This window comes from Mustelus asterias, chromosome 10 (assembly GCF_964213995.1).
Source record: "Mustelus asterias chromosome 10, sMusAst1.hap1.1, whole genome shotgun sequence".
NCBI classification, from domain to species: domain Eukaryota; kingdom Metazoa; phylum Chordata; class Chondrichthyes; order Carcharhiniformes; family Triakidae; genus Mustelus; species Mustelus asterias.
This window is the reverse complement of record NC_135810.1, coordinates 5,167,161-5,188,607: the sequence shown is the minus strand read 5'-3', so window position 1 is coordinate 5,188,607 and position 21,447 is coordinate 5,167,161. Positions and strand designations below refer to the sequence as shown.

The 21,447-nt window shown below is 46.8% G+C and overlaps 1 protein-coding gene across 1 annotated transcript in view; it reads left to right on the top strand.

Annotated features, from left to right (window-relative positions):
* The window catches only part of LOC144499508 (FERM, ARHGEF and pleckstrin domain-containing protein 1-like), a 308,252-nt gene that overhangs the window by 10,737 nt on the left and 276,068 nt on the right, over positions 1 to 21,447 (top strand). The window lies entirely within an intron of this gene.

The window sequence follows — 21,447 nt, the reverse complement described above, 5'->3', positions numbered from 1 at the left end:
GCAGCAGTGCTAACCACTGTGCCATCGTGCAGCTCTTCCTCTACGGTTAAATTTCTTCACCCAGAGAGTGGTGGGGCTGTGGAATTTGCTACCACAGAAAGAAATTGAAGTCAAAACATTGTGTTTTCATGAAGGAGTTAGATATAGCTCTTGGGGGAAAGGGATCAAAGGATATGGGGTCAAATCGGGAACAGATTACGGAGTTGGATGATCAGTCGTGATCGTAATGAATGCTGGAGCAGGCTTCAAGGGCCGAATGGCCTACTCCTCCTATTTTCTGTGTTGCATTCATCAAACGGGTTCATGGTAGCTTATGGTATTGAATTGTTTGAACAAGTTGGTGTCTGGTTTGAGTTCTGTTTGTGCTGTATTCGTTCTGCTCTATGGTTAAGAACAGAAGAGTGGGGGTTGGGGGGGGGTGGGGGGGCGGGGGGGAGCAGGGCGGGGGGGGGCAGGGGGTGGTGCAGTGAAGGATTTGAAAACATGGATGAGAATGATAAAATCAGATTGTTGCTGGATTGACGATGGGCTGCCAGTGTTCAGTGAACTCTGAGAATCGGAGTCTTCGAGGGAAGAGGGGAGGGCAGAGGAAGACAGTTGAAAAAATCAACAATTGCGACGTGATCATTCCAAGTTTACCCAGGATCAGCCGCAGTGCATTCCACCCACTCTTGTTCAAATAATTCAATACCATAAGCTACCATGAAGCTATTTGATGAATGAAACGCAGAAAATTGGATGGCAGAAAAGGGCGGCACGGTAGCACAGTGGCTAGCACTGCTGCTTCACAGCTCCAGGGTCCCGGGTTCGATTCCCGGCTCAGGTCACTGTCTGTGTGGAGTTTGCACATTCTCCTCGTGTCTGCGTGGGTTTCCTCCGGGTGCTCCGGTTTCCTCCCACAGTCCAAAGATGTGCGTGTTAGGTTGATTGGCCAGGTTTAAAAAATTGCCCCTTAGAGTCCTGGGATGCGTAGGTTAGAGGGATTAGTGGGTAAAATATGTGGGGGTAGGGTCTGGGTGGGATTGTGGTCGGTGCAGACTCGATGGGCTGAATGGCCTCCTTCTGCACTGTAGGGTTTCTATGATTTCTATGATTTCTATGAAAATAGAAACAGGAGGAGGCCATTCAGCCCTTCGAGCCTGCTCCATTCATTATGGTCGTGGCTGATCATCCAATTCTGTCGCGGTGCCTCTCCAGGACATCCTGCACGCATCCTGTGATATTCCAACCATGGATAACCTCGGCCCATGGTTCAGAGAGCCATTCAACGCTTGCAGCACAGAATGAGGCCACTTGGCCCATCGTGTTTACGCCGGCCAAACGTTGAGCCACCCAACCTAAGACCACTTTCCAGAATTTGGTCCGAGGCTTTGCAGGTTGTGGCAAAATCTTTGAAATGAGCTGAGGGTTTTTGCCTCTGTCACCCTTTCAGGCAGTAAGTTTCAAATCTCCCCTCCGCACCCCGGGGAAGATACATTTTCCTCACCTCCCCCCCTCGAATCTTTTCACAATCACTTTAAATCTGTTTCCCTTTTAATTTTATTATTAATTTCTGGGACATGAGTGTCACTGGCTGGCCAGCATTTATTGCCCATCCCTAGTTGCCTGGGGGCATTTGAGAGTCAACCACATTGCTGTGGCTCTGGAGTCGCATGTAGGCCAGACCGGGTAAGGACAGCAGATTTCCTCACTCTTCCTAGGCAGAGTGAACCAGATGAGTTTTTCCGACAATCGACGATGCTTTCATCGCCATCAGTAGATTCTTAGTTCCTGAAATCTTTTCTTTTTAGTAAATTCAAATTCTACCATCTGCCGTGGCGGGATTCGAACGCGGGTCCTCAGAACATTAGCTGAGTTTCTGGATTTCCTTTAGTCACTGACCTCTTGGCTACAACCAATGGTCCCTTCCCATCCACCCTACCCAGGCCCCTCACAATTTTAAGACTCACAGGGCTGCCATCCAACAATATTTGACACTGAGCCACATCTCTAGAGAGGTCGAGATTGCATCTCTATTTTGTGCACTTAATCTAGTTAAGAGCCTGTGCTTCAGTCACACTGGGTTACATACTTCTGTTGTGTTACTCAGTCCCACACTGGATCAAATACACCTGGTGTGCATTAATCACAATGCAATACCAAACCTGCACTACAAGGACACCAGCAAGCGAGATTTGATTTGATTTATTATTGTCATATGTATTAATGAACAGTGAAAAGTATTGTTTCTTGTACGCTATATGGACAAAGCATACTGTTCATAGAGAAGGAAACGAGAGAGTGCAGAATGACAGTCATAGCTAGGGTGTAGAGAAAGATCAACTTAGTGCAAGGTAGGTTCATTCAAAAGTCTGACAGCAGCAGGGAAGAAGCTGTTCTTGAGTCGGTTGGTACGTGATCTCAGACTTTTGTATCTTTTTTCCGATGGGAGAAAGTGGAAGAGAGAATGTCCGGGGTGCGTGGGGTTCTTAATTATGCTGGCCGCTTTTCCGAGGCAGCAGGAAGTGTAGACAGAGTCAATGAGTGGGAGGCTGGTTTGCGTGATGGACTGGGCTTTGTTCATAACCCTTTGTAGTTTCCTGCGGTCTTGGGCAGAGCAGGAGCCACACCAAGCTGTGATACAACCAGAAAGAATGCTTTCTACGGTGCATCTGTAAAAGTTGGTGAGAGTCGTAGCTGACATGTCAAATTTCCTTAGTCTTCTGAGAAAGTAGAGGCGTTGGTGGGCTTTCTTAACCATAGTGTCAGCATGGGGGGACCAGGACAGGTTGTTTGTGAGCTGGACACTAAAAACTTGAAGCTTTCAACCATTTCTACTTTGTCCCCATTGATGTAGTAAGAAGTCTCACAGCACCAGGTTAAAGTCCAACAGGTTTATTTGGTAGCAAATACCTTTGCTACCAAATTTGCTACCAAATAAACCTGTTGGACTTTAACCTGGTGTTGTGAGACTTCTTACTGTGCCCACCCCAGTCCAACGCCGGCATCTCCACATCATGACTCCCATTGATGTAGACAGGGGCATGTTCTCCATGGTGTTGTGAGAGCAGTGTGTTGAAAAGCTATTTTCCAAAGTGTGAAATATCATCACTGGAAACATTAAGATCTTTTGAGGGAGGCATGTCTGTTATTGAAATCAAATCTTTATTTTCCTTTGCATCTTCTCGTGGCCACAGGAAAGAATTTATAGAAAATCATAATCTCCAAGAGAGAAATCCCTAACCTTTCATTGTTTTATTGAAGAGGGAGGCGATGGCCTAGTGCTTTATCGCTGGACTATTAATCCAGAAACTCCGCTCATGTTCTGGGGATCCGGGTTCGAATCCCGCCATGGCAAATGGTGGAATTTGAATTCAATAAAAAATATCTGGAATTAAGAATCTACTGGTGACCATGAAACCATTGTCGGAAAAACCCTTCTGGTTCACTAATGTCCTTTTGGGAAGGAAATCTGCCTTCCTGACCCAGTCTGGCCTACACGTGACTCCAGAGCCACAGCAATGTGGTTGACTCTCAATTACCCTCCAGGGGCAATGAGAGATGGGCAATAAATGCTGACCAGCCAGCAACGCCCATGTCCCATGAATGAATAAAAAAAAATGTCCAGGTGATAAAGCAGGTGGCTATTTTCCAAACCAAGCCAGGAGCGAAATAGGTCAATTTAGTTTTTTTTTAATCCATTATTTCTCTGGCCCTGCAGCCAGACCAGAATGTTGTGAAAATCCTATACCTCCAATGACACTATCTTGAGCTTTCCATGTTTGGTCATTTTCACTACACTCAAAGCTACATCTGATTGAAGTGATTGGTACAAAAGGGCCACATTTAAGGAGTTGGCAAAAGAACAAAGGGGTAGATGAGGAAATATTTTCTTTATTCAGTGAGTTGTGATCTGGAAGGCACTGCCTGAAAGGGCGGTGGAAGCAGATTCTACAGGAATTTTCAAGCGGGGGGAGAATAAATACTTGAAGGGGACTTTTTAAAATATCCATCCATGGGGTGTGTGCATGGGTGGCAAGTCCATCATTTATTGTTCTTGAGAAGATGGTGGTGAGTCGCCTTCTTGAAGCCCTGCAGTCCATGTAGGTACACCCATAGTGCTGTTAGAATCATAGAATCCTACAGTGCAGAACATAGAACATAGAACATAGAACATTACAGCGCAGAACAGGCCCTTCGGCCCACGATGTTGCACCGACCAGTTAAAAAAAAAAACTGTGACCCTCCAACCTAAACCAATTTCTTTTCGTCCATGAACCTATCTACGGATCTCTTAAACGCCCCCAAACTAGGCGCATTTACTACTGATGCTGGCAGGGCATTCCAATCCCTCACCACCCTCTGGGTAAAGAACCTACCCCTGACATCGGTTCTTTATTCAGAAGGAGGCCCAAAGAGTCTGCACCGACCACAATCCACCCAGGCCCTATCCCCATAACCCCACGCATTTACCCTAGCTAGTCCCCCTGACACTAAGGAGCAATTTAGCATGGCCAATGCACCTAAGCCGCACATCTTTGGAGTGTGGGAGGAAACCGGAGCACCCGGAGGAAACCCACGCAGACACGGGGAGAACGTGCAGACTCCACACACACAGTGGCCCGAGCCGGGAATCGAACCGGGGTCCCTAGCGCTGTGAGGCAGCAGCGCTAACCACTGTGTCACTGTACCGCCCAATAGGGAGGGAGTTCCAGGATTTTGACCCAGAAATAGTGACGGAACGGTGAGATAGTTGCAAGTCAGGGTGCTTTGTGGCCTGGAGGTGAGTTTGCAGGTGGTCTTGCCCTTGTCCTTTTTTTTTATAAAGAGGATAGAGGGTTTGGAAGGTGCTGTCAGAAGTGAGTTGCTGCAGTGCATCATTTAGATGGAACACTGCTGTCTCAGTGCTGCAGGGTTGGAAGCAGGTCTGCATATCAGCAGCGTTATAACTGAAAATGTGTGAAGCTGTGTCAGAATGATTTGTTTAATGACCCAATCATATATTAGGGACATGATTAAATTACATTCATACTTAATAATCTTGGAAGCCTTGGTTAAATGTACACTCAGTCTCTTGTATCGTAATGAATCTAAATAGCAAACTGGATCCAGTCCAACTCAGCCAGGCAGTAACTAGAGGACTAAATACATCACTGAAAATTGGATGATAATAGTTAAATTAACTTCATCTACACTAGAAATCGCAGCATACAGATCAAGGGTGAATTCTGCCAAGCTCGCGCCGCTGGGTTTGATGGTGGGCATGAGGGGAGAATATGGCCAGAGGTCCAGGAATCAGTTTCATGTTGGCGTGAATTTCCTGCCGGATTGTCTGCCAATGTTCGCCATGGCAGCCCAGAAACCCTACTGGGGGCTGGCGTCAAACTAATTTGCATCCTGTTAATGGGATGTAGGTGAAGGCCCAGCCGAAACCTTCCATCCACACCGGATTCTCCATGATGCTGGCGGGAAACGCATCCGGAACAACGTGGTGTGCAAATGTCGGGATTCACCTGAACGATGCCTGGGGCTGCCTCTGGAGTTCAGGATGGAGGCCGCCCGCAATCCTGGACCCCGGAACACCACGGCAGTGGGACGGGGGGCGCATCTATAGGTGGACCTTCCAGATTCGGTGTCCTGGAGGCGGTCCATCTTCCAGCCTCAGAATGTTCCTGCAAATCCATCTTCTTTCTCGAGAAGTCCATCTTCCGGTCTCAGGGTTGCTCCCGGAGATCTCTCTTCATTTTCAGAAGGTCCGCCTTCTTTCCTCAGTAGTGGGTCAGTGATGTTGGCCACCTTTTCAATATGGGGACACAACGTAAGCAACGCGTCATCCAGGCCCCTCCTGCCACTGAATGCGGCGCAAACCATCCGAGTGGGTAATTAATGCGGCTGGGCTGGAAAATACGGCGTGCTTTCCCATCAGCCTCTGTGGCAGGAAACACTCTCTGTTCCTTCTCCATGACGGATGGGAGAATTCAGCCCCAGGTCTACGCTGCTATTTGTATATACCCTGTACACTCTGCTCACTGACCTGCACTGCCTCCCATTCAACAATCCCTCAATTTCTAAAATTCTCATTGTGTTTCCAAAACCCTCCGTGGCCTTGCCCCTCCCTATCCCACTGATCTTCCGCAGCCCTCTGAGATATCTGTACTGCTCCAATTCTGGCCTCTTGCCCACTTCCGAGTATCATTCACTCCACTATTGGCGGCCATGCCTTCAGCTATGGGGGCTCCAAGCTACTCAATTCCCTCCCTCACCCTCTCTGCCTCTACCCTCCTTTAACACTACTCTTAAAACGTACTTCTTTGACTCAACCTTTGGGCACCAGCCCTGACATCTCCTTGCGTGACTCCTGTCAGCTTCTGTGAAGTGTCTTTGTGTGGTGGGTTTGATTTTGTTAAAGATGCTATATAAATGCAAGGTGTTGATGACTGCGCAGGTTATCAATTCCTAGATGGGAAATTGAAGTTCCTCTGCTTGTGTTGCTGCTTCTTCCAGAGCTGTAGATTCCTCCTGGAATCTTCCCCATGTCAGCACTTGGCTGCACGATTCCCTGTTTCTGCGATGGTGGGTGAGGGATATAATTTTAAAGTTTATTTATTAGTGTCACAAGTAGGCTTAGAATCCATGGAATGATAGAATCCTACAGTGCAGAAGGAGGTCATTTGGCCCATCGAGTCTGCACCGACCGCAATCCCACTCTAGCCCTATTCCCATAACCCGATGTATTTACCCTAGCTAATCCCCCTGACACTAAGGAGCAATTTAGCATGGCCAGTGCACCTAACCCACACATCTTTGGACTCTGAGAGGAAACCGGAGCACCCGGAGGAAACCCACACAGAGACGGGGAGAACGTACAGATTCCACACAGACAGTAACCCAAGCCAGGAATCGAACCTGGGTCCTTGGCGCCGTGAGGCAGCAGTGCTAACCACTGTGCCTCCCACAGCAAAGGCAGTTTGATCTTTAACCAATGCAGCATATATTTACAGCCAGGCCCTTCTCGGGAAAACAACCTGGAAGATTTATCTGCTTAATTCGATCCTCATTCATCTTTCTCTAACATGGAGTTGCTGAGGGAAGTGTGGGAGTCTTTTAAGGAACAGTTGATAAGGCTGCAGGACAGGAATGTGCCTGTTAAAAGGAAGGATAGGAAAGGTAGGATTCGAGAGCCGTGGATAACCAGGGAAATTGAGGATCTGATCAAAAAGAAAAGAGAAGCGTACGTTAGGTCCAGGCAACTGAAAACAGATGGAGCTCTGGAGGAATACAGAGAGAGTAGGAAATAACTCAAACTGGGAGTTAGAAGGGCAAAAACAGGTCACAAAATGTTCTTGGCAGACAGGATTAAGGAGAATCCTAAGGCATTTTATTCATATGTTAGGAACAAAAGAGTTGTCAGGGAAAAAGTCGGACCTCTCGGGGACAAAGGAGGGGAATTATGTTTAGAACCCAAGGGAGTAGGGGAGATCCTAAATGAATACTTTGCATCGGTATTCACAAAGGAGAGGGACTTGTTGACTGGGAGTGTCTCAGAGGGAGGTGTTGACCTGTTGGAGAGAATCTCTATTACAAGGGAGGAAGTGTTAGGTTTTTTAGGTAACATTAAAACTGACAAATCCCCAGGGGCTGATAGCATCTATCCTAGACTGCTCAGGGAGACAAGAGATGTAATTGCTGGGCCTCTGATGGAAATCTTTGTCTCTTTATTGGACACAGGTGAGGTCCCTGAGGATTGGAGGATAGCGAATGTAGTACCGTTATTTAAGAAGGGTAGCAGGGATAACCCGGGTAATTATAGGCCAGTGAGCTTGACGTCCGTGGTAGGGAAGTTGTTGGAGAGGATTCTTAGAGACAGGATGTATGCGCATTTAGAACGGAACAATCTCATTAGTGACAGACAGCATGGTTTTGTAAGAGGGAGGTCGTGCCTTACAAATTTGGTGGAGTTTTTTGAGGAAGTGACAAAAACAGTTGACGAAGGAAGGGCCGTGGATGTCGTCTATATGGATTTCAGTAAGGCATTTGACAAAGTCCCTCATGGCAGGTTGGTTAAGAAGGTTAAGGCTCATGGGATACAAGGAGAGGTGGCTAGATGGGTAGAAAACTGGCTTGGCCACAGGAGACAGAGGGTAGCAGTCAAAGGGTCTTTTTCTGGCTGGAGGTCTGTGACCAGTGGTGTTCTCCAGGGCTCTGTACAGGGACCTCTGCTATTTGTGATATATATAAATGATTTGGAAGAAGGTGTAACTGGTGTAATCAGCAAGTTTGCGGATGACATGAAGATGGCTGGACTTGCGGATAGCGATGAACATTGTCGGACAATACAGCAGGATATAGATAGGCTGGAAAATTGGGCGGAGAGGTGGCAGATGGAATTTAATCCAGATAAATGCGAAGTGATGCATTTTGGAAGAACTAATGTAGGGGGGAGTTTTACAATAAATGGCAGAGCCATCAAGAGTATAGAAACACAGAGGGACCTAGGTGTGCAAGTCCACAAATCCTTGAAGGTGGCAGCACAGGTGGAGAAGGTGGTGAAGAAGGCATATGGTATGCTTGCCTTTATAGGACGGGGTATAGAGTATAAAAGCTGGAGTCTGATGTTGCAGCTGCATAGAATGCTGGTTAGGCCACATTTGGAGTACTGCGTCCAGTTCTGGTCGCCGCACTACCAGAAGGACGTGGAGGCTTTAGAGAGAGTGCAGAGGAGGTTTACCAGGATGTTGCCTGGTATGGAGGGTCTTAGGAGAGATTGGGTAACCTGGGCTTGTTCTCCCTGGAAAGACGGAGAATGAGGGGAGACCTAATAGAGGTGTACAAAATTATGAGGGGTATAGATAGGGTGAACAGTGGGAAGCTTTTTCCCAGGTCGGAGGTGACGATCACGAGGGGTCACGGGCTCAAGGTGAGAGGGGCGAGGTATAACTCAGATATCAGAGGGACGTTTTTTTACACAGAGTGGTGGGGGCCTGGAATGCGCTGCCGAGTAGGGTGGTGGAGGCAGACACGCTGGCATAATTTAAGACTTACCTGGATAGTCACATGAGCAGTCTGGGAATGGAGGGATACAAATGAATGGTCTAGTTGGACCAATGAGCGGCACAGGCTTGGAGGGCCGAAGGGCCTGTTTCCTGTGCTGTACTGTTCTTTATTTGTTTGTTTGAAGTTGTGTTGTTCCCAATGCTACGTGGATGTTGTAACTAATTCCAGATAAGGAATTGATACTGGGTTTGTTCAGTAATATTACTGTGTACTGGAAGGGACAGTATGTTCACTTCTCCTATCTGGAGAAAGGGGTTATTAATTAAAACTGTGAGAGCGCCTCATACAACCGCAATTGATTTCATTCTTCGATTGACCTCTCACATTAATGCTTCACTGGTATCGGCTATGGTTCGTATCAACTCTTGTCCACAATTCCAAGTGAGTTCCTGATCATCATAGAATCCCTACAGTGCAGAAGGAGGTCATTTAGCCCACCGAGTCTGTGCCAACCCTCCAACAGAGCATCTTACCCCACACTCTATCCCCGTAACCACACATATTTACTCTGCTAATCCCCCTAACCTACCTATCTTTGGACACTAAGGGTCAATTTATCATGGCCAATCCACCTAATCTACACATCTTTGGAGTGTGGGAGGAAACTGGAGCACCTGGAGGAAACCCACGTAGACATGAGGAGAACATGCAAACGTCACACAGACAGTGACCCAAGCCAGGAATCAAACCCAGGTCACTGATGCTGTGAGGCAGCAGTGCCGCCCCTTAGAAAGTGAGTTGAGGGTTTTGGAAAAATGTGGAATTGTTGACATTTGACGTTATGTTAATAGACTGGTGTAAAAGGTTCATGATTCCTTTGCTGCACTCCTGTTCTGCGATACTGTCCCATGGGTATCTCGGGATGACCCCTCGCGCATCACCCACGCAGCATCTCTTCAGATGTGAGCCCTGATGTGCTGCATGGTCTCTGAGAGAGTGGGTGATGACCACAAATCAACAGGAATTGTTACCCCATTGACTCGGTCTACACTTCCCGCTGCCTCGGAAAAGCAGCCAGCATAATCACGGACCCCACGCACGCTGGACATTCTCTCTTCCACCTTCTTCCATTGGGAAAAAAATACAAAAGTCTGAGGACATGTACCAACCGACTCAAGAACAGCTTCTTCCCTGCTGCTGTCAGACTTTTGAATGGACCTACCTCGCATTAAGTTGATCTTTCTCTACACCCTAGCTATGACTGTAACACTACATTCTGAACTCTCTCCCTTCCTTCTCTATGCACAGTACGCTTTGTCTGTACAGCGAGCAAGAAACAATACTTTTCACTGTACACTAATACATGTGAGAATAATAAATCAAATCATGGTCAGAGTGGATAGTCAGAACCTTTTTCCCAGGGTGGAAGTCAATTACTAGGGGGCATAGGTTTAAGGTGTGAGGGGCAAGGTTTAAAGGAGATGTACGAGGCAAGTGGATGCCTGAAATTCGCTGCCGGGGGAGGTAGTGGAAGCAGATACGATAGTGACTTTTAAGGGGCGTCCTGACAAATACATGAATAGGATGGGAATGGAGGGATACGGTCCCCGGAAGGGTAGGGGGTTTTTAGTTCAGTCAGGCAGCATGGTCGGTGCAGGCTTGGAGGGCCAAAGGGTCTGTTCCTGTGCCGTAATTTTCTTTGTCCTTTGTTCAAATCTCCTCTACCACATCCTTCTGCCAACCACTCCCACCCACCACCCCACCCTGTGGTAACCTGTTTACCTTCCAGCGATATTGAAAGGAGAGGGTAGTGATCAGGGCAAGTGAACTTGTGGTCACCCTGAGTGAACTTGGCTCACTTGGTGCAGAACACGATTGAATTTGGGGATTTCCTAACTGTATCGAGTCACATCATAAGAGACGGTGCATTTCTCACTGAGCAACATTGGGGCCAATGCTTGTTCCTTCATAATCACAAACTATGCTTCCGATGAGCTAATAAAAAGAGGGTCATATTTCAGCATAAAATACTGGAATGTTTGTTATTTACTGCGTTTAGCCGATCGTAAACGCGTTACAAGCTCGAGTTCCCTATTACCGGAAAGATTGAGAAGTTTCATTTTAAATACAGAAGTCCCTGTATATTTTGGTTCTATGATGTGGAGATGCCAGCGTTGGACTGGGGTAAACACAGTAAGAAGTTTAACAACCCCCACAGAGTTTCACTGGCTGTCTTGTCTGGAGACAATACACATCTTTTTAGCCTGTCTTGATGCTCTCTCCACTCACATTGTTTTGTTTCTTAAAGACTTGATTAGTTGTAAGTATTCGCATTCCAACCATTATTCATGTAAATTGAGTTTGTGTCTTTATATGCTCTGTTTGTGAACAGAATTCCCACTCACCTGAAGAAGGGGCTTGCAGCTCCGAAAGCTTGTGTGGCTTTTGCTACCAAATAAACCTGTTGGACTTTAACCTGGTGTTGTTAAACTTCTTACTGTATTTTGGTTCTAAACAGAGATTCTTGCTGACGTGGGGAGGCTGTACTTTAATACAGATCAGAGATGCCTCAGGAACAACAGGAGGTAAACTGGTGTCAGGGAGTGTAAAGGGATGGAGAGGGGGAGGGAGAAAGGAGCGAACCCGTTTTGACCTGTTGGTGTTTGGATTGTGTAAAGGAACGTTGCAGATTACGGGAATTTCAAGTCTCTGGCAACTTGAAATCTGCTTAAGCAAATGTATAAACCTGCAATAACTTAAATAAGCGAACGTACCCCTCCATCTCTTTATTCAGCAAAAGAAAGACTTGCATTTAGACAGTGCCTGTCACGTCCCAAAATGCTCTGCAGCCAGTTAAGTACTTTTGAAGCACGGTCACTAACATTAAGTAGACAAAAGTGACAATTTGTGCACAGCAAGCTCCCACAAACAGCAATAGGGCGGCATGGTAGCACAGTGGTTAGCACTGCTGCTTCATAGTGCCAGGGACCCAGTTCGATTCCTGGCTTGGGTCACTGTCTGTGTGGAGTTTGCACATTCTCCCCGTGTCTGCGTGGATTTCCTCTGGGTGCTCCGGTTTCCTCCCACAATCTGAAAGACATGCTGGTTAGGTGCATTGGCCCGAACAGGCCCGGACTGCGGAGACTAGGGGAATTTCACAGTAACTTCAGAGCACTGTTAATGTAAGCCTTACGTGTGACTAATGAATAAACTTTATATCATAGAATCCCTACAGTGCAGAAAGAGGCCATTTGGCCCATCGGGTTTGCACCGACCACATTCCCACCCAGGCCCTATCCCCACAACCGCATGCATTAACCCTGCTCGTCCCCCTGACATTAAGGGGCAATTTAGCATGGCTGATCCACCTAACCCGCACATCTTTGGACTGTGGGTGGAAACCGGAGCACCCGGAGGAAACCCACGCAGACACGGGGAGAACGTGCAAGCTCGACACAGACAGTGACCCGAGGCTGGAATTGAACATGGGTCCCTGACACTGTGAGGCAGCAGTGCTAACCACTGTGCCACCGTGCTGCCCGTCAATTGTGATTGGACAGGCTGCTTTTGTAATGATGGATGAGGAGATAAATATTGGCTTGCACACTGGGGAGAATTCCCTGTCTTTTCTTTGGAATAGTGTCCTGGGATCTTTCTCAGTGTTAAATGTGTTATTTAAATGCAAGTTGTTGTTATCAATCAGCGGCTAATCTGCTGATGCGTTCACCTAAAAGATGCTGATTTCACATTTAAACCAGTGCGACATCTCACAGCAGCATTTATTTTAATTGGTGTTTGATTTTCTCTCCCTGTGCGCACTGTTTCCATGTCAGCTGAAATAGTCAGTCTCCTCCAATGGATGCAGGCTATGCTGCTTTATAACCGATGCTCGAATGACATCGAGGTTGTGAGGACACTGTTCCCAGACTGCTTCACTGTGACGTTGACTGCGAGGACACTGTTCCCAGACTGCTTCACTGCGATGCTGACTGCGAGGACACTGTTCCCAGACTGCTTCACTGTGACGCTGACTGCGAGGACACTGTTCCCAGACTGCTTCACTGTAACACTGACTGCGAGGACACTGTTCCCAGACTGCTTCACTGCGACGCTGACTGCAAGGACACTATTCCCAGACTGCTTCACTGTGACGCTGACTGCGAGGATACTGTTCCCAGACTGCTTCACTGTGACGCTGACTGCAAGGACACTGTTCCCAGACTGCTTCACTGTGACACTGACTGCGAGGACACTGTTCCCAGACTGCTTCACTGTGACGCTGACTGCAAGGACACTGTTCCCAGACTGCTTCACTGTAATGCTGACTGGAAGGACACTGTTCCCAGACTGCTTCACTGCGACGCTGACTGCAAGGACACTGTTCCCAGACTGCTTCACTGTGACGCTGACTGCGAGGACACCGTTCTATCTCCTTGGCTGCCCCGTCATCTCAGTCACAGAGCAATAGTTATGAAATGTCGTTGGTTGAAGGATCTCTTTTCAAATGGGCTAACGGTCACAAACCCCCATCCAAATTATAACACTTAATGCAAATGGAATCTTGGCATTTATTGCTGTAGGAATAGAGTATAGAAGTAGTGAAGTTTTGCTGCAGCTGTACAAGGCATTAGTGAGGCCGCACCAGGAGTATTGTGCACAGCTTTGATCCCCTTACTTGAGGACGGATGTAGTTACATTGGAGGCGATTCAGAGGAGGTTCACTAGATTGATTCCAGAGATCTCACGAAGAGAGATTGGGCAGTTTAGACCGATACTTGCTGGAGTTTAAAAGAATGAGAAGAGACCTAATGAGGGTACACAAGATGATAAGGGGGATTTTCAAAGTAAACGTGGAGAGGATGTTTCCTCTTTTGGGACATTCTAGACGAGAGGTCAAAGTTTTAGGATAAGGGGCGGCAGATTTAAAACTGAGAAGAGGATAAATTATTTCTCTCAAAGGGTTGTGAATCTGTGGAAGTCACTCCCCCAGAGTGCGGTGGATGCTGGGACATTGAGTAAGTTTAAGGAGGAGATGGACAGGTTTTTAATTAGTAATGAGTTTGAAGGGCTGTGGTGAAGGGGCAGGAAAGTGGAGTGAGGCTGAGGTGAGAGCAGCCATGATCGTATTGAATGGCGGAGCAGGCTCGAGGGGCTGAATGGCCTCCTCCTGCTCCGAGTTCTGATGTTCTTCAGACATCATTTTAAACTCACAGCGACTAACTCCGGATTGGTCCAAAGATGCTGGGCAGCTTCTGTGTTTCGGACCAGATATTTCTGACCATTTCTGATGTTGAAACTAATCATCGCTGCAGGAAACAGTTTATAAAAAATCAAAAATCTCCAGGAGGTAAACCCCTAACTTTTCATTGATTATTTGAAGAAACAACAGGTGGCGATTGGGTGAAGCTCACGAGGGAGATGGTGGTTTAAGAGGTCCAGGTTAATGCTCTCTGATTTGATTTGATTTGATTTGATTTATTATTGTCACATGTATTAACATACAGTGAAAAGTATTGTTTCTTGCACGCTATACAGACAAAACATACCGTTCATAGAGAAGGAAAGGAGAGAGTGCAGAATGTAGTGTTACAGTCATAGCTAGGATGTAGAGAAAGATCAACTTAATGCAAGGTAAGTCCATTTAAAAGTCTTGACAGCAGCAGGGAAGAAGCTGTTCTTGAGTCGGTTGGTACGTGACCTCAGACTTTTCCACCTTCTTCCTTCGGGAAAAAGATACAAGAGAGAATGTCCGGGGTGCGTGGGGTCCTTAATTATGCTGGCTGCTTTGCCGAGGCAACGGGAAGTGTAGACAGAGTCAATGGATGGGAAGCTGGTTCGTGTGATGGATTGGGCTACATTCACAACCTTTTGTAATCCTTAACACTTTGGTTGGAGATCTGCAGACACATTATTGATTTGATTTAATTTATTATTGTCACATATATTAGTATACAGTGAAAAGTATTGTTTCTTGTGCGCTATATGGACAAAGCATACAGTTCATAGAGAAGAAAAGGAGAAAGTGCAGAATGGAGTGTTACAGTCATAGCTAGGGTGTAGAGAAAGATCAACTTAATGCGAGGTAAGTCCATTCAAAAGTCGGTTGGTACATGACCTCAGATTTTTGTATCTTTTTCCCGATGGAAGAAGGTGGAAGAGAGAATGTCCGGGGTCCATGGGGTCCTTGATTATGTTGGCTGCTTTTCCGAGGCAGCAGGAAGTGTAGACAGAGTCAATGGATGGGAGGTTGGTTTGCGTGATGGACTGGGCTTCGTTCACAACCCTTTGTAGTTCCTTGCGGTCTAGGGCAGAGCAGGAGCCATACCAAGCTGTGATACAACCAGAAAGAATGCTTTCTATGGTGCACCTGTAAAAGTTGGTGAGAGTCAAAATGGAAATACCAAATTTCCTTAGTTTCTCTGGGGAACACGGGTTCTCAGAACAACAGCTTCCCTGTTGCCATCAAGGTAGGTCCATTTTGAATGGACCTACCTTGCATTAAGTTGATCTTTCTCTCCACCCTAGCTATGACTGTAACACTACATTCTGCACTCTCTCATTTCTTCTCTGTGAGCGGTATGCTTTGTATAGCGTACAAGAAACAATACTTTTCACTGTTTACCAATACATGTGACAACAATAAATTATATCAAATCAAACCATGGTAGCTGGAGGCAGTTGAATTTGGTGAATAAATCTGGAATTGAAAACCAGTCTCCAAAATGGTGACCATAATTGATTGTTGTAAAGTCCTTTTGGGAAGGAAATCTGCCACCTCAGCCTGGTCTGGTCTCGATGTGACTCCAAACCCGCAGCCAACGTGGTTGACTCTTAACTGTTTCCTGAAATGGTTCAGCAAGCCACTCAGTTTGAGGGTAACTGGAGATGGGTAACAAATGCTGGCTTTGCCAGCGACACCCATACCCCATAAGAGAATTTAAAAAAAACAAATCATTTTTGATCTGATTTACTATTGTCACATGTATTAACACACAGTGAAAAGTATTGTTTCTTGCATGCTATTCAGACAAAGCATACCATTCATAGAGAAGGAAACGCAGCAGTAATTTGAACCATTCTCCGGTGAGTCTGGTGCCAGTGGGCAGTGGAGAGGTGTTGGGGAAGTGATCAGTCTTGGCTCACGATTATAAGCATTAACTCCTAGATGTCCAGAGGTGCTGCTAATGATTGACACAATCTTCAGCCAGTCACCATCGAGAATGAGCAATGGCTGGAGACAATCACTTCCTTATCTAAATCCCCTGGAAAGTCTCTGCAATCCCCCAGTGGTCCACAGACCCCAGTTTGACCCCCACTGTCACGCAGCACGTAGAGTATTTATTGGAGAATGTTACCAAACTGACCTTGGTTCATCACCCTTTCCCGCATCTACACTATTCTTAATCACCACCGCCCTGCAGTGTCAGAATGGAGGCTGATTTGGAGAGAGAGAGAAAGATGAGCGATACAACTTCTGAACTTGTATCCAATTAACTAATCGAACAATTGAGGCCAATCTGCTGACAGTTAAGGAGGTGGCCACCCTACCGTGCCAATACTAGCTCTTGGGAAGAGTTATCCAATTAGTTTCACTCCCGCTGCTCTTTCTCTCCAACAGCCCTGCAAATGTTTCCTCATTGAATATTTATCAGATTGCCTCTTGAAAGTTATTGTTCAATCTGTCTTCATTGCCCTTTCAGGCAGCACATCATAACTCGCTGTGTAAAAACAGAAATAGTCCTCCCCTCCTCTCTGGATTTTAAATGGGTGGCACGGTGACCTCACAGCGCCAAGGACCCAGGTTCGATTCCCGACCTGGGTCACTGTCCTGTGCGGAGTCTGCATGTTCTCCCCAGGCTATTTCCAAGGGCTGAAATGGTTGCTACGAGAGGACACAGGTTTAAGGTGCTGGGGGGTAGGTACAGAGGAGATGTCAGGGGTAAGTTTTTCACTCAGAGGGTGGTGGGTGAGTGGAATCGGCTGACGTCGGTGGTGGTGGAGGCAAACTCGCTGGGGTCTTTTAAGAGACTTCTGGATGAGTACATGGGATTTAATGGGATTGAGGGCTATAGATAGGCCTAGAGGTAGGGATATGATCAGCGCAACTTGTGGGCTGAAGGGCCTGTTTGTGCTGTGGCTTTCTATGTTCTATGTCTGCGTGGATTTCCTCCGGGTGCTCCGGTTTCCTTCCACGGTCCGGAAGACGTGCTAGTTAGGTGCATTGGCCATGCTAAATTCTCCCTCAGTGTACCCGAACACACGTCGGAGTGTGGCGACTAGGCGATTTTCACAGTAACTTCATTGCAGTGTTAATGTCAGCCTACTTGTGACTAATACTTAAACTTAATCGTGGCTTATTAACAGTACTGAAGTCCTTCATCCCTGATACCATTCAAGTAAAGTGCCCTCTCCAAGATTTTGACAACTGGCATCCACAATTGAGGACACAGCAGCACCTGAAAGCTGGCTCCTCGGACAGTACAGCAGCCCCCTCGCTGGGAGTATCAGCCTGGGATTTTGTGCTCTCAAGTCTCTAGGGTGGGACTTCTAAACCATGGCATTCTGACCCAGAGGTGTGAGTGCTACGTTCTGAACTCTGTCATAATCAGCAAATCCATTGACTCTGTCGACACTTCCCGCTGCCTCGGCAAAGCAGCCAGCATAATCAAGGACCCCACGCACCCCGGACATTTTCTCTTCCACCTTCTTCCGTTGGGAAAAAGATACAAAAGTCTGCGGTCACGTACCAACCGACTCAAGAACAGCTTCTTCCCTGCTGCCGTCAGACTTTAGAATGTACCTACCTCGCACCATGTTGATCTTTCTCTACACCCTCGCTATGACTATAACATTACATTCTGCACTCTACTTTCCTTCTCTATGAATGGTATGCTTTGTCTGTAGAGCGCGCAAGAAACAATACTTTCCACTGTGTTAATACATGTGACAATAATAAATCAAATCAAATCAAAATCAAATGAGTTTGATCATATGTGCAATAGTTGGGACAGCTGGGTTATGTACCGGGGAGTACATGATGGAGAGGCATTGGCTTAAGGCTATTGTCACTGGACTAGTAATTCATAGACCTAGCGTAATGTTCTGGGGACCTGGGTTCGAATCCCGCCACTACAGGTATTGAATTTGAATTCAATTTTAAAAAATCTGGAATTAAAAGTCTAATGATGACCATGAAACCATTGTCAATTGTCGTTTAAAAAAACAACCCATCTGGTTCACAAATTTAGGGAAGGAAACCTGCCGTCCTTACCTGGTCTGGGCCTACGTGTGACTCCAGAGCCACAGCAATGTGGGCGACTCTCAACTGCCCTCTGAAATGGAGGGCAGTTAGGGATGGGCAATAAATGCTGGTCCAGACAGCAATGCCCACATCCCATAAACAAAGCAAAACAAGTTCAGGTGATCACATTGAGGGCAAAGAATCCATGGGCCACCCAGCAAGATGTGAACACACTTTGCCAACTCACAAAGTGCCCACGGCGTTGTACTCAATTTTGGGAAGGCTGTTTATTCAGAAAGCTGTCACTTTGTAAACAGAGTGGTGAAGGTGGGGCTGTGAGAGAGGTTCGGAAAGATATTGAATTACTTGTCTCTTGCATTCTGCAACTCTTAGAAGGTGTTTATCTTACCCTCCTGTTCCAGATCTCCCATTTCTCAATAGCAGTGGAGATAAGCAGCACAAGGCGGGTAAAGTAAAAGTAAAGTTTATTTATTAGTCACAAGTAAGGCTTACATTAACACTGCATTGAAGTTACTGTGAAAATCCCCTAGTCGCCACAGTCCGGCGCCTGTTCGGGTCAATGCACCTAAACCAGCACATCTTTCAGACTGTGGGAGGAAACCGGAGCACCTGGAGGAAACCCACGCAGACACGGGGAGAAGGTGCCAACTCCACACAGACAGTGACCCGAGCCGGGAATCGAACCCGGGTCCCTGGCACTGTGAGGCAGCAGTGCTAACCACTGTGCCACCCCGGGTGATGGGAAGAAATAGTTTGCTCCACACTGAGAAATAACAACTGATGCAAAACCCGAAACGTGGGTTTGATTGCGGGACAGGAGGGAATATCATCAGTGTTGACATTCCAGAACTCCGATTGTAACACGCCGACAGATTAGTAAAGAAAATGGATGAGTGAACTGAGACCAAACACAGAGCGTGACTTGGGCAGGATCATGTTTCGGAAGGACTGTTGTTTTAGTGTTTGAGAGAGGTGGGCGATGCTTGTCGGTATCAGAAGGGCTAAGACTGGAAAGCTATGTGGGAGGTTTACAGTTTCAGACCTGTACGGTTCTAGCCTTTTTGTCTTTGGTATTTTCTGAATCAACGATGGGACATGAAGCGCGTGCACCCCCAAATTCCTTATTCCTTCCTTCCAGGTTGATCAGTTTTATGCCGTGTGTGCAGTGGAGGTGCAAAGTTGCGGTTTCTCAAAACTACCGTATATTGCAGTGTATACGCCGAGCTGCTAAGACGACCCCATTTTTTTCAGCCCCAGAAATCACATATTTGCATATACTCGGTGTGTAAGTCGACCTCCCATTTTCAGCCGTGACATGCTATACTCACACTAGTAGGCAGCCTCAATTTTTCTTCCCACCGATATATGTTTTACCGTAGGAGCTGTAAGAAATCTCACAACACCATGTTTATTTGGAATCACGAGGCTTTGGAGCGTTGCTTCTTCATCAGGTGAGTGAAGGAGCTGAGGAAGGAGCAGTGCTCCGAAAGCTCGTGATTCCAAATAAACCTGTTGGACTTTAACCTGGTGTTGTGACACTTCTTACTGTGCCTACCCCAGTCCAATGGCGACATCTCCACATCACCTTAGAACTGGGTGCAGTTTGGGCCATGTTGCGTGAGAGGTTTAAAACACGTCCACTCTTTGCAATCGATTATGATGATATTTCAAAATGGCGTCAAACCCCACCCATAGAACATACAACAGTACAGCACAGGAACAGGCCCTTCAGCCCATGATATTGTACTGAACATGACACCAAATTAAACTAATCCCTCCTGTCTGTCCTTTGCCCACATCTCCTTATTCCTTGCATATTCATATGCTTATCTAAAAGCCCCTTAAACGCCCCCATTATGGAATCATAGAATCCTACAGTGCGGAAGGAGGCTGTTTAGCCCATCGAATCTGCACCGACTACAATCCCATCCAGGTCCATCCCCATTACCCCATGCATCAACCCTACTTAGTCCCCCTGACACCAAGGGGCAATTTAACATGGCCAATCCCTTACCCCGCGCATCTTCGGATTGTGGGGGGGAAACTGGAGCACCCGGAAGAAACCCATGCAGACATGGGGAGAATGTGTAGATTCCGCACAGATAGCGACCCAAGCCGGGAATCGAACCCAGGTCCCTGGCGCTGTGAGGCAGCAGTGCTAACCACTGTGCTACCGTGCTATCGTATCTGCCTGCACCACCACCATCCCTGGCAGGGTGTTCCAGACACCTACCACTCTGTGTTTAAAAAAAAAACTTGCCTCTCACATCTCCTTTGAACTTTTCCCCCCCTCACGTGCGTGCCCCCTAGTATTAGACATCTTAACTCTGCGGGGAAAAGATTCTGACTGTCAACCCTATCTACCCATGCCAGGATTTCACGTTTATGCTCTGCTATAAGTCAACCCCTGTTTTGGAGGGATTCTGTGAGGCTACAGAGGCTGACTGGTGTTACCAACCCTCCAGGATTGGCCTGGAGTCTCCAGGAATTGAAGATCAAATCTCCAGGACACTGCTGTGCACCACCCTGGAGAAAAATCACTGGGACATTACAAAAAATTGTTTTTTTGGGGGGTTAATAACTCTGTCAGCTGGTACAAAGATTAAATGCTCAGTTATTTTGCATCACACTACGAGCTAACCAATCCTTACAGCAGAAACTACTCTTCAAAAAATGCTTTATTGAGTGTAAAGAATTTTGGAACATCTCGGGTGGTGCTATATAAATGCAAGCTCTTTCATTTTTTTCTAATTAATTTGTGGGATATGGGCGTCGCTGGCTGGGCCAGCGTTTATTGCCCATCCCTAGTTGCCCTGAAGGCAGTTGAGAGTCAACCACACTGCTGTGGTTCTGGAGTCACGTGTCGGCCAGACCCGGTAAGGACGGCAGGTTTCCTTCCCTAAAGGACATTAGTGAACCAGATGGGTTTTTCCGACAATCGACAATGGTTTCATGGTCATTAGTAGATTTTTAATTCCAGATGTTTTTTATTGAATTCAAATTTCACCATCTGCCGTGGCGGGATTCGAACCCGGGTCCCCAGAACATTCGCTGAGTTTCTGGATTAATAGTCTAGTGATAATACCACTAGGCCATCACCTGTTCTCATTTTAAAGGGTTGAGGCAGAGCTGGAGTGCTGTTGCTTAGTTACTGGAAGGGCTGGTTTGGAGAGTGAATTTATCCGCAGAGGAATCACGGTTGAATCTAGTAC